Genomic DNA, 13,106 nt, shown 5'->3' with positions numbered 1-13,106 from the left:
CCATGCTGCTCTCTCCCTCCGTGTCCCCCTCCATGCTGCTCTCTCCCTCTGTGTCCCCCTCCATGCTGCTGTCATCCTCCGTGTCCCCCTCCATGCTGCTCTCTCCCTCTGTGTCCCCCTCCATGCTGCTCTCTCCCTCTGTGTCCCCCTCCATGCTGCTCTCTCCCTCCGTGTCCCCCTCCATGCTGCCGCCCCCCTCCGTGCTCCTCCTCCACCTCCTCGATCTGTCAGGATGGAGAGCGGAGGTAGGAGCCGGTAAATCCGGCTCCTTACTGTTCAGAATGTACAGAGTCAGTGTCCATTCACATAACTGAAACATCGTAAACTGTGTTTACAATTTTTCAGTTTATGAATGAAGAGGAGCCGCTGTCTTCTCTCCATTCACTTTCAGTGCAGCTGAGGCTGCTGAGAAAGGGACTGGGGAATATGTGTCCCTAGTCCCTTTTCCTGTCTCAAAGGGGAGATGTCAGGGGTCTGTTAAGACCCCTGATATCTCACCAAAGCCCTCCAACAGGGCTGATAAAAAAAATTGCAATAAATAATAAAAAAATTAATTGGAAAAAATAATACAATTGTAAAAAAATGTAAAAAAATAAATAAATAAATAAATAATTGTAAAAAATAAAAACTACTGACACATGTGCCACTGTCACATGAGATTAAAAAAAAGTATCGGTATTGGCGAGTACTTGGAAAAAAAGTATCGGTACTTGTACTCGGTCTTAAAAAAGTGGTATTGGGACAACCCTAAGAAAACATTGTTATAATGCGAGTTTAACAAAGTGAATCTACGAATGTCAAAAAAACTTTTTCAAATAAAAAAAAAATGGAATTGCCTTTATGTGTTAGAATTATTTGCATATCATAAATATCCACTTTTCCCTTTATACACTATATCTCACAAATGTATGCACTACTGGTTGCCCCCCCAAGAGGATTATGTCCCTCCATATATAGGGAAGGGGGAAATGACATTAGACAGGACGTTCACCCAGGCACAACGTAGGCAGATAGTAAATCTTGCGTTGAAATCTTCAATATCTACAAGAACCCAAGAAACTAATTTTAAAATAATGACAAGATGGTACTGTACACCCTCATTACTTAATAAATTCTCCCCGAGGATCCCGGACAAATGTTGGAGGTGTCGGGAGGAAAGAGGGACATTATTTCCTGTTGTTTGGTCCTGCCCAAAACTGGAGTACTTCTGGGGGGAACTGCAGGTGATACTCGAAAAATGAGAATATTGGTCAAAAGTTCATTTATTTTACTAATGCAACTTAAAGGGGTTGTAATGGTAAACATTACACTACAGGAGAGTCAGGACACTCTACATTGCAGATAGAGAAAGGAGCTGCGTGTTAGTGATTGTCCTGACTCTCCCGTAGTCCCAGAGAGGGGGCGAGCACGACACTCCACACCAGGGAGAAAGCCTCGCATTACGGTGTGTAGTTACAGACAGAAGAACAGGAAGTGAGGATTTCTCAGAAGAAATAAGGACATTTAAAAGCAAAATGGAAGGATGAGGTAAGTGAAGGAGGACTGCACTAAGGTAAAGGAAGCTATTTAGGAAAAAAAATTGTAACTTTGGAACCCCTTTAAAAGGTGAAACTAATATATGACATATGGCCAGATTCAGGTAGGGCAGCGTAACTTTGTGCGGGCGTAGCGTATGGTATTTACGCTACGCCGCCGCAAGTTAGAGAGGCAAGTGCTGTATTCACAAAGCACTTGCATCCTAAGTTACGGCGGCGTAGCGTAAATGTGCCGGCGTAAGCGCGCCTAATTCAAATGAGGAAGAGGTGGGCGTGTTTTTGGGAAATTAAGCATGTCCCCACGTAAATGACGTTTTGAAGGAACGGATAGAATGCCTAAGATACGTCGAACACTGCCTACGACGTGAACGTAACTTACGCACAGCCCTAACTTGCGCAAACGACGTAAAAAGATACACTTGTTCCGACGTCCATACCTTGCATGTGCTACGCCACCTAGGGAGCAGCTTTATCTTTACGCAGGCGTATGTCTTACGTAAGCGGCGTAAATAATTGCGACGGGCACACGTACGTTCGTGAATCGGCGTATCTTGCTCATTTGCATATTCGACGCGGAAAACAACAGAAGCGCCACCTAGCGGCCAGCGTAAATATGCACCCTAAGATACGACGGCGTAGGAGACTTACGCCGCTCGTATCTTAGCCTAATTTAAGCGTGTCTGGTTTCCAGAATACGCTTAAATTTACGATGGCGTAGATTCAGAGTTACGTCGGCGTATCTACTGATACGCCGGCGTAACTCTCTCTGAATCTAGCTAATAGACTCATTGCATGCAAGGCAAGATGGTTCAAGCCGTGATTTGTCATCATTGTGATGATTATGGCTTACAGCTCATGAAAATCCCAAATCCACAATCTCAGACAATTTGAATATTATGGACTGAGGCTGGAGTCAGGGCATCAAGAGCACCACACACAGACGGATCCTGGACATGGGCTTCAAATGTCGTGTTCCTCTTGTCAAGCCTCCTGAACAACAAACAACATCAGAAGCGTCTTACCTGGGCTAAAGGAAAACACACCTGGTCTGGTGCTCAGGGGTCCAAAGTCCTCTTTTCTGATGAGAGCAAATTTTGCTCTTGAAAACCCCAAATTCACAATCTCAGAAAATTTGAATATTGTGAAAAGGTGCAATATTTTAGGCTGAAAGTGTCACACTCTAAGCACCTAATTAATCCATAACACCTGCAAAGGGTTCCTGAGCCTTTAAATGGAATCTCAGTTTGGTTCAGAAGGAATCACAATCATGGGAAAGACTGCTGACCTGACAGTTGTGCAGAAAACCATCATTGACACCGTCCATAAGGAGGGAAAACCTCAAAAGGTAATTGCAAAAGAAGTTGGATGTTCCCAAAGTCCTGTATCAAAGCACATTAATAGAAAGTTATGTGGAAGGGAAAAGTGTGGAAGAAAAAGGTGCACAAGCAGCCGGGATGACCGCAGCCTGGAGAGGATTGTCAGGAAAAGGCCGTTCAAAAGTGTTGGGAACAAGTCAGTGCATCAAGAGCACCAAACACAGACGGATCCTGGACATGGGCTTCAAATGTCGTATTCCTCTTGTCAAGCCTCCTGAACAACAAACAACGTCAGAAGCGTCTTACCTGGGCTACAGAAAAACACACCTGGTCTGGTGCTCAGGGGTCCAAAGTCCTCTTTTCTGATGAGAGCAAATTTTGTATCTCATTTGGAAACCAAGGAGCCGGAGTATGGAGGAAGAATGGAGAGGCACACACTGCAAGATGCTTGAAGTCCAGTGTGAAGTTTCCACAGTCTGTGATGATTTGGGGAGCCGTGTCATCTGCTGGTGTTGGTCCACTGAGCTTCATTAAGTCCGGGGTCACCACAGCCGTCTACCAGGAGATTTTGGAGCACTTCATGCTTCCTTCCGCAGACGGGATCACGTGTCTTCCCAGACGAAGACACGTGATCCCGTGTCGTAACGCGTAGGGATTGGACGGGAGGACGTACACCTGGAGTGACGTATGCTGGCGCTGTGAACGCCGCTCATTTTAAATTTTTGCTGCACTGATTTCTTGTATTTAATATAAGCACAGGTTTTTCTTTATTAAAATTTCCCTGAGTTTACGTATTTCACGATTGGAGCCCCTTCCTTTGTTTCCTCTTTTCCTGTTCGGGTCCGAGTACTGTTTGGACTGGTCGAGGATATGGTTATCGGCGTTTAGGGAGGACTGGCTGAGATCATCTACAGAGGACTGTCAGTGAGATCTATAGTGGATGCACCTAACCATTGGCTTGGAGGTAAGAGTCCCGGGAGCCCAGGGAGGGATTATTACATCCATCTGTCAACACTTCTTATCTGAATAATTGGATATTTAGCAACATCAGCAGCTCCATCTCGGCAGCTTCTTTATTTAATCATGTATATGACTGTTTTGCACAGTGTCACTCTAGCATTTGCTAATGGTGGCATTTTTCACTCATTTATTTAATATTTTATTTAATTTATTTATTATTATTATTATTTTTTGGACTCTTTGCACTTTAATTGTCGGTTTATCCGTATATTGAGCTTGTGAGCTCTCTTATGTATATCATTTACTGTGTTTTTTTTCACGTATTTGCATTTTTCACTTACCATGTGTGTGTGATAGGTTGCGCAGAATCCCATTTTATCTTATTTCTGCATTTGTGTATTGTAAACACTTTAGGTTGTGCAGCACTTAATTTATTTTGTTTAGGTTAGTACTCATTAAGGGTCCGTATTAGCGCAAAAGCACTGCCACTTTATTCTATGGGGATGCTGACTTCATTTTCCAGCAGGACTTGGTACCTCCCCCACACTGCCAAAAACACCAAAACCTGGTTCAATGACCGTGGGATTACTGTGCTTGATTGGCCAGCAAACTCGCCTGACCTGAACCCCATAGAGAATCTATGGGGCATTGCCAAGAGAAAGATGAGAGACATGAGACGGAACAATGCAGAAGAGCTGAAGGCCGCTATTGAAGCATCCTGGTCTTCCATAACACCTCATCAGTGCCACAGGCTGATCGCTTCCATGCCACGCCGCATTGAGGGGCCCAAACCAAGTACTGAGTACATATGCATGCTTCTACTTTTCAGAGGTCCGATATTGTTCTATGTACAATCCTTGTTTTATTGCATGTAATATTCTAATTTTCTGAGATTGTGGATTTGGGGTTTTCATGAGCTGTAAGCCATAATCATCACAATGATGACAAATCACGGCTTGAACTATCTTGCTTTGCATGTAATGAGTCTCTCTCATATATTACTTTCACCTTTTAAGTTGCATTAGTGAAATAAATGAACTTTATTCAAATTTTTCAAGTTTCACCTGTATGGCGGATAGCACAGAAATTTACTGAGTAAATTCGTCACTGCATCGCTTTAACTGACAATTGCGCGGTCGTGCGACGTGGCTCTCAAACAAAATTGACATACTTTTTTTCCCCACAAATAGAGCTTTCTTTTGGTGGTATTTGATCACCTCTGCGGTTTTTATTTTTTGCGCTATAAACAAAAAAACAATGGGCTGGATTCATGTACATTTGCGCTTTTTTTGCGGAGGCGCAGGGCAACGTTTTTGCCCTGCGCCCCCGCAAATTTACTGCGCTGCCCTTGATTCACGGAGCAGTAGCTCCGTAAATTGCATGGGCGCGCCGGCAAAATGTCCGGCGTAAGCGCGCGCAATTTAAATGATCCCGTAGGGGGCGGGAATCATTTAAATTAGGCGCGTTCCCGCGCCGATCGTAGAGCAAGGACGTCATTTGCTTCAAAGTGAACGTGAATGGCGTCCAGCGCCATTCACGAATCACTTACGCAAACTACATAAATTAGAAATTTCGCGACGCGGGAACAACGGGTATACGTAACATTGGCTGCCCCTGCTAATAGCAGGGGCAGCCTTACGCGAAAAACGCCGTACGGAAACGACGTAAACTGCGTACGCAGGGCTCGCGCAACGTTGTGAATCGGCGTTAGTATGCAATTTGCATACTATACGCTGAGCACAACGGGAACGCCACCTAGCGGCCATCGCAAGAATGCAGCCTAAGATATGCGGGCATAAGAGCCTTATGCCGCGCATATCTTAGGCTGCAGTCGGCGTAACGAGGTTCCTGAATCAGGAGCATTCGTTATGCCGGGGCAAGTAAGCAATTGCGCCTTTGTAACTATGGTTACACAGGCGCAATTGCTTCTTGAATCCAGCCCAATATATATATATAATACTTTTTGCTATAATAAATATCCCCAAAAAAGATATGCATTTTTTTTCCCTCAGTTCTTCTACATATTGTTAATATATACAACTATATAACCGTTTTTCCTAAATTTGAAATTGAATAGAGTAGAAAAGAATAGAGTAGACAATTCAAGAATAGAAAGAATATAACCATCTTCTAAAATTCAAATTCCGAATGAAATAAAATGTATGTAAATTACGAATGGAAACAAAACAAATGTTTTCGTTCTGCACATGTCTACTGGACTGCAGCTCAAGGACTAATATATTTTTGATACTTTGAAACTTTTTTTTATTTCTTTTTTATGTACAGTTTTTTATTTAGGATGAGTGAAATGTTACAGATCCACTTTAAATTAACCCCGTAAATGAAATGGAATCTAATATGTAATGGATGCCGCCTCAGAGAAAAATGTGTATGAGTTTGCAGAGCTAAAGGTTGTTCTGTTTTGGAAGGAGGGAAGCCTCTCCATATGGCGGCAGAGTTATCACTTGTAGAAATACGAGAGGCTCGCCGAGGGGAAAAAGTTCCACACATACAAAGGAGTTCATATACATAGGAGCGCACATACATAGGAGCTCATATACATGGGAGCACACATACATAGGAGTTCATATACATAGGAGCGCACATACATAGGAGCGCACATACATAGGAGCGCACATACATAGGAGCACACATGCATAGGAGCACACATACATGGGAGCACACATGCATAGGAGCACACATGCATAGGAGCACACATGCATAGGAGCACACATGCATAGGAGCACACATACATGGGAGCGTACATACATGGGAGCGCACATACATGGGAGCGCACATACATAGGAGCGCACATACATAGGAGCACACATGCATAGGAGCACACATGCATAGGAGCACACATACATAGGAGCACACATACATAGGAGCACACATACATAGGAGCACACATACATAGAAGCGCACATGCATAGGAGCGCACATGCATAGGAGCGCACATACATAGGAGCACACATACATAGGAGTGCATATACATAGGAGCACACATACATAGGAGCGCATATACATAGGAGCGCACATACATAGGAGCACACATACATAGGAGTGCATATACATAGGAGCACACATACATAGGAGTGCACATACATAGGAGCTCACATACATAGGAGCGCACATACATAGGAGCGCACATACATACATAGGAGTGCATATACATAGGAGCACACATACATGGGAGCACACATACATGGGAGCGCACATACATAGGAGTGCGCATACATAGAAGCGCACATACATAGGAGCACACATACATGGGAGCGCACATACATGGGAGCATACATAGGAGCGCACATACATGGGAGCGCACATACATAAGAGCACACATACATGGGAGCGCACATACATGGGAGCATACATAGGAGCGCACATACATGGGAGCGCACATACATAGAAGCACACATACATAGGAGCACACATACGTAGATGCGCATATACATAGGAGCGCACATACATAGGAGCTCACATACATGGGAGCACACATACATAGGAGCACACATACATGGGAGCGTACATACATGGGAGTGCACATACATAGGAGCACACATACATGGGAGCGCACATACATGGGAGCACACATACATGGGAGCACACATACATGGGAGCACACATACATGGGAGCACACATACATGGGAGCACACATACATAGGAGCACACATACATAGGAGCACACATACATGGGAGCACACATACATGGGAGCACACATACACAAACCAGGAGCAATTCAGCATTGCAGTATGTTAAAGTGGTTGTAAACCCAAAATAAAAAACCCTGCAAGACAAAGGCATAATGAGCTAGTATGCATTACATACTAGCTCGTTATGTATTACCTCCAATTACCTGCGATATCTCACCCGGGGCTTACTTCCGGTATGGCGCCTCTTGCGCTGTGATTGGCCGAAGCCGTGATGATGTCACTCCCACGCATGCGCACGGGAGCCGCCGGTAACAGCACATGGACTGAAGCAACCGTGCATAGGTGCCATTGCTTCAGTTTGCCCCAGTGCACATGTGCCTTAACTACTTGCCGACTGCCGCATGTAGATTTACGTCAGCAGAATGGCACCGCTGTGCAAAGGGACGTACCTGTACATCCCTTTGAATTTGGCGCCGTGCGGGCGCGCGCCCCTGCCGCGTGCTTGATGTCCGCCGGGTGCCTGCGATCGTCTCACGGAGCTGCAGAACGGGGAGATGCCTGTGTAAACAAGGCATTTCCCTGTTCTGCATTGTGACAGGACAGTGATCTACTGCTCCCTGTCATCGGGAGCAGTGATCAGTGTCATGTCACTTGTAGCCCAGCCCTCTTACAGTTAGAATCACTCCCTAGGACACACCTAACCCCTTCCTTGCCCCCTAGTGTTTAACCCCTTTCCCTGCCAGTATCATTTACACAGTAATCAGGTCACGATAAAATAAAGTCGCAGATCGCCGCCATTACTAATAAAAATTAAATTATTTTAAAAATTCCATATCGGTCCCGAGATTACAAAAGCTATTTAACCACTTCCCGACCGCCGCATGTATATGTACGTCCACAGAATGGCACGTACAGGCAAATGGGCGTATATATACGTCCTTGCCTTCTAGCGGGTGGGGGGTCCGATCGGGACCCCCCCCCCCCGCTACATGCGGCGGTCGGATTCCCTCGGGGAGCGATCCGGGACGACGGCGCGGCTATTCGTTTATAGCCGCTCCGTCGCGATCGCTCCCCGGAGCTGAAGAACGGGGAGAGCCGTATGTAAACACGGCTTCCCCGTGCTTCACTATGGCGCTGCATCGATCGAGTGATCCCTTATATAGGGAGACTCGATCGATGACGTCAGTCCTACAGCCACACCCCCCTACAGTTGTAAACACACACTAGGTGAACCCTAACTCCTACAGCGCCCCCTGTGGTTAACTCCCAAACTGCAACTGTCATTTTCACAATAAACAATGCAATTTAAATGCATTTTTTGCTGTGAAAATGACAATGGTCCCAAAAATGTGTCAAAATTGTCCGAAGTGTCCGCCATAATGTCGCAGTCACGAAAAAAATTGCTGATCGCCGCCATTAGTAGTAAAAAAAAAAAATTAATAATAATGCAATAAAACTATCCCCTATTTTGTAAACGCTACAAATTTTGCGCAAACCAATCGATAAACGCTTATTGCGATTTTTTTTACCAAAAATAGGTAGAAGAATACGTATCGGCCTAAACTGAGGGAAAACAAAAATTTATATATGTTTTTGGGGGATATTTATTATAGCAAAAAGTAAAAAATATTGCATTTTTTTCAAAATTGTCGCTCTATTTTTGTTTATAGCGCAAAAAATAAAAACCGCAGAGGTGATCAAATACCACCAAAAGAAAGCTCTATTTGTGGGGGAAAAAGGACGCCAATTTTGTTTGGGAGCCACGTCGCACGACCGCGCAATTGTCTGTTAAAGCGACGCAGTGCCGAATCGCAAAACCTGGCCTGGGCATTTAGCTGCCTAAAGGTCCGGGGCTTAAGTGGTTAAGGGAGATCCGGGTGCTTAATCCAGTTTGAGAAGGATTTTGGACCGAGAATATTTCCACCTTTGGGAAGGTCTGTGGCAGAGACTTTACTAAAGTTCCGAGTGACACTCTGGCTGTTGGTCCGGTGAGCGCGGCCTATCCAGATGCACTATACCCACTCTGGCTAGAGTGGCGACGAAAGTTGACGTTGGAAGCAGGACTCTTTGCGAAACCCAGTTATACGCCTGAATCCATTACCTACCACCTCTTCTATCTTCCCACCTAATACTACTTTTACCATTTTTACCCCGCTGGGTAATAAAGCACAGAAAAAGATACATTGACTTTCTTACAGCTTTCATCCAGTACCCTAGACGGCGGAGAATTAGAGGTAACATGCCACCCAAATCAAACCAGCAGCTCCTTCGGGGGTAGTGCTACACATGGGGGCTCGTCCGGGATTGGCTGTTACCTCTGGCAACTGAACTGAGTGTTTTATTCCGCCATTGAGAGTCTGAAATTGTCAAGGTGTCACTGTGCTGGTGAAGAAGGGGTTAAGGTCAAGTGTTGAAAAGTTCTGGGCGCACGTGCAGCAGAGTGACGTGTCCCAGCAACGTGCCCAGAAAAGAACTTGAAGTGGGAGGAGTTACCCACCCCTCCGTGAGATGTGGGCGAGTTTGGTGCCAAAGGACAGTGTGATTTGAGAGAAGATCATGCCAGTATGTCCGCGTATCCAACGCCATTCGAGAGGCTGAGGCCTATCATGCCTCTCACGGAAGTTAACCCGATTCCTGTCCTCACCGGAGCTTCCATGACGGACACTGGAATTCGCATGAAGACGCGGGGGCGGTTCGTGCTGTACACAATTGGCAGCGTGGAGGTAGTCGGCGTGTCTTGCCCCAGGTGCACAGAGCTAATGATCCGGATCCAACCATCCGTCCGATGTGCGAGGTGCGGTGAGTACCTCTTTCAAGTGGATCAGCCCACAGAGTCGCCCCACGCTTATCAGGTAGACTGGGTTATAGGGACTGTGACTGCGGAGGAAGTTACTCCCTGGCCTGCTGCTACTACTACTAGTACTACTGCTACTTTGACTTCAATCACCACGCCAATTGTATCCCCCACTGTGAGTGACTGATACCAGTGAGAGAACTGTGCTCGCCGCGAAAGTGGATGCCACCATGGAGACCACGTGCACGGCAATGGTGCCCTCTTGTTTTGCATTTAAGAAGGTGGGATACATGAAGGCCTCCCACGGCTGTGGTCGAGGCCGAGTCTGGCGCATACCAGGATTGGGCTCCAGGGAGGATGTTGCCCTGTCGAGGCCAAACGGAAGACTGGTAAGCAGGCCAGGGACAGTAATTCAAAAGTTGTGCGCACTTGTTTGCCTGCGGAGGATGACCAGTGGTTCGAATCGGAGCTGCCCGAATTGACATGGGGCAAAGGGTTCCGTGCTGCGACTGCCCGCAATTCAAGAGCATGCTCTCAGATGGATTTTGGGGATACCACGCAAACAAGATGGGAGGTCACAGTAGAGAAAGGTGCTTCCATTAAAGAGACTGCTGTACCTCCATCTGTATTGCCTGTTTTGAAAAGGTCTCCTGATACCTGCATTATGCCAGGACTGGGACACTCCCGCACGCTACCCAAGCTTGCTCGTCTGCAAAGGATCATCATCAAGAAGGTGGCCCTTGATTATGGATGGGAGTTCCCTTATGTGCCCGAGGATCTCATGAAAGAAATTGTGAAGAATCGGGAGGAATGGTGCAGAGATGTCGTTTGGGACTATTTGAAGGTAGACAAGCCTTTCTGGGCAGCCAATCAGGAGGGTTGATCGCCTCGCTGTGCATGCTGGGGAAGGGTATTTATGGGGCGGAACCCATTGGTTTGGAGTCGTCTTCGCCGCCATCCGCCTGGGCAGTCGTCCCACCACCCCCGTGTGTGGCCCTCCTGGCCGGGGTGTGTGTGTTTCAGTGTTCCTGGCTCCGGGACCACATTGGTCCGGAGCAAATAATCTACCTGGTAGGCTCAGTGTGTAGACTGAGTCTGCGGTTGCAGAGTTGTCCTGTGCTGTCCGTCCCGAGGGGGGAAGCCGACCGATGAAGAACCTGTCTGAGGGAACAGCGAGCACGAGGCTGGTATCCCAGGAGAGGCCTACTGCTTCATCGCAGGACACCGTTTCTGAGAGGCTGGACGATGATAGCCTATCAGTCCCGAGATTACTAAAACTGTTTAAGGGAGATCGGGTGCTTAATCCAGTTTGAGAAGGATTTTGGACCGAGAATATCTCCACCTTTGGGAAGTGGCAGAGACTTATCTAAAGTTCCGAGTGACACTCTGGCTGCTGGTCCAGTGAGAGCTGCCTATCCAGATGCACTATACCCACTCTGGCTAGAGTTGCGACGAAAGTTGGAAGCAGGACTGTTTCCGAAACCCAATTATTCGCCTGAATCCATTACCTACCACCTCTTCTAGTTCCCATCTAATACTACTTTTACCATTTTTACCCCATTGGGTAATAAAGCACAGAAAAAGATACCTACAGTGTGGACATTGACTTTCTTACAACTCTCATCCAGTACCCTAGACGGCGGAGAATTAGAGGTAATATGCCACCCAAATCAAACCAGCAGCTCCTTCGGGGGTAGTGCTACATATGGTTGTATATTGTTATAGTTATATGATCATGCTGATTAGATATGTGCATTCCCGTTCGTACGAATGTTATTTTCGTACGAAAATGTTCATTTTCGTACCCGCAGAATAATGTGTACATACGAAAAAATGTAAGCACCAAAATACGAAAACGACGGGATTACGAATGAGTCGCATAACGAACAACCGCAAATACGAACGAACGATCCGACGAAAACGGCAAAAGAACGAATATGACATCTATAACAAAAGACTTGCATTCTTTATTTTGTTTGAATCCTTGTTCTGTTCGTATTTTGATTTTCAGTCGTATGTTCATATGACATCTAACAAAAGATTTTCATTCTGTATTTTGTTTGATTCCTTTTTCTGTTTGTATGTTCATATGACATCTAACAAAAGATTTGTATTCTGTATTCTGAATTCCTTTTTTCTGTTCGTAATTTGGTTTCAAAATACAGAATGCAAATCTTTTGTTATAAGATGTAATTTTCGTTTTTTTGAATGGGCAGTGAGTGTAGTTAGTTAGTGAAGCAGCTTCTCTTTTGTGCTGAGTACAGTAGTACAGTAAAGCCAAATAAACTTTTCTGTGGATTTTCGTCTGAAGGGAGATCAGTTGGCCAGACTTTTGAACCTGGAACCCAAAAATGGTTTTCTGATGGAGTTTAAAAACGAACGAACGTTCGGTAAAACGATCGTTTTTATGTTTGTTGTTAAAAAAGTCTGACCAAGTGTATGGGACTTAACAATAGTTAATATGGATGAGCCGCGTGTTGAAAGTGCCGCGAATCCCGCGATATATTTACGAAAGTACAAAATTACGAAAATTCACGAAAATTATTGTCTAACAAGTAACGAACATGAATTAAACAGAATAACGAACCATCCCGCATGTACGAAAATAAAACGGTAACCAAAATACGAAACGATCGGAATACGAAAAAATCGCGTCGTACGAAAAACTAACGGGAATGAACAGGAAAACGGGCGTCTTACGAAAAACGAACGGGAACGAACCTACGGAACGATACGAAACAGAACAAAAAAAAACGAAAAAAAATTCTGTGCACATGTCTAATGCTGATATAGGGCCAAATCCACAAAGACCCGGCGTAACGGCGAAATTCTAATTTAAGTTACAC

This window comes from Rana temporaria, chromosome 2 (genome assembly GCF_905171775.1).
Source record: "Rana temporaria chromosome 2, aRanTem1.1, whole genome shotgun sequence".
Lineage (NCBI taxonomy): Eukaryota > Metazoa > Chordata > Amphibia > Anura > Ranidae > Rana > Rana temporaria.
Note: the sequence above shows the minus strand (reverse complement) of the source record.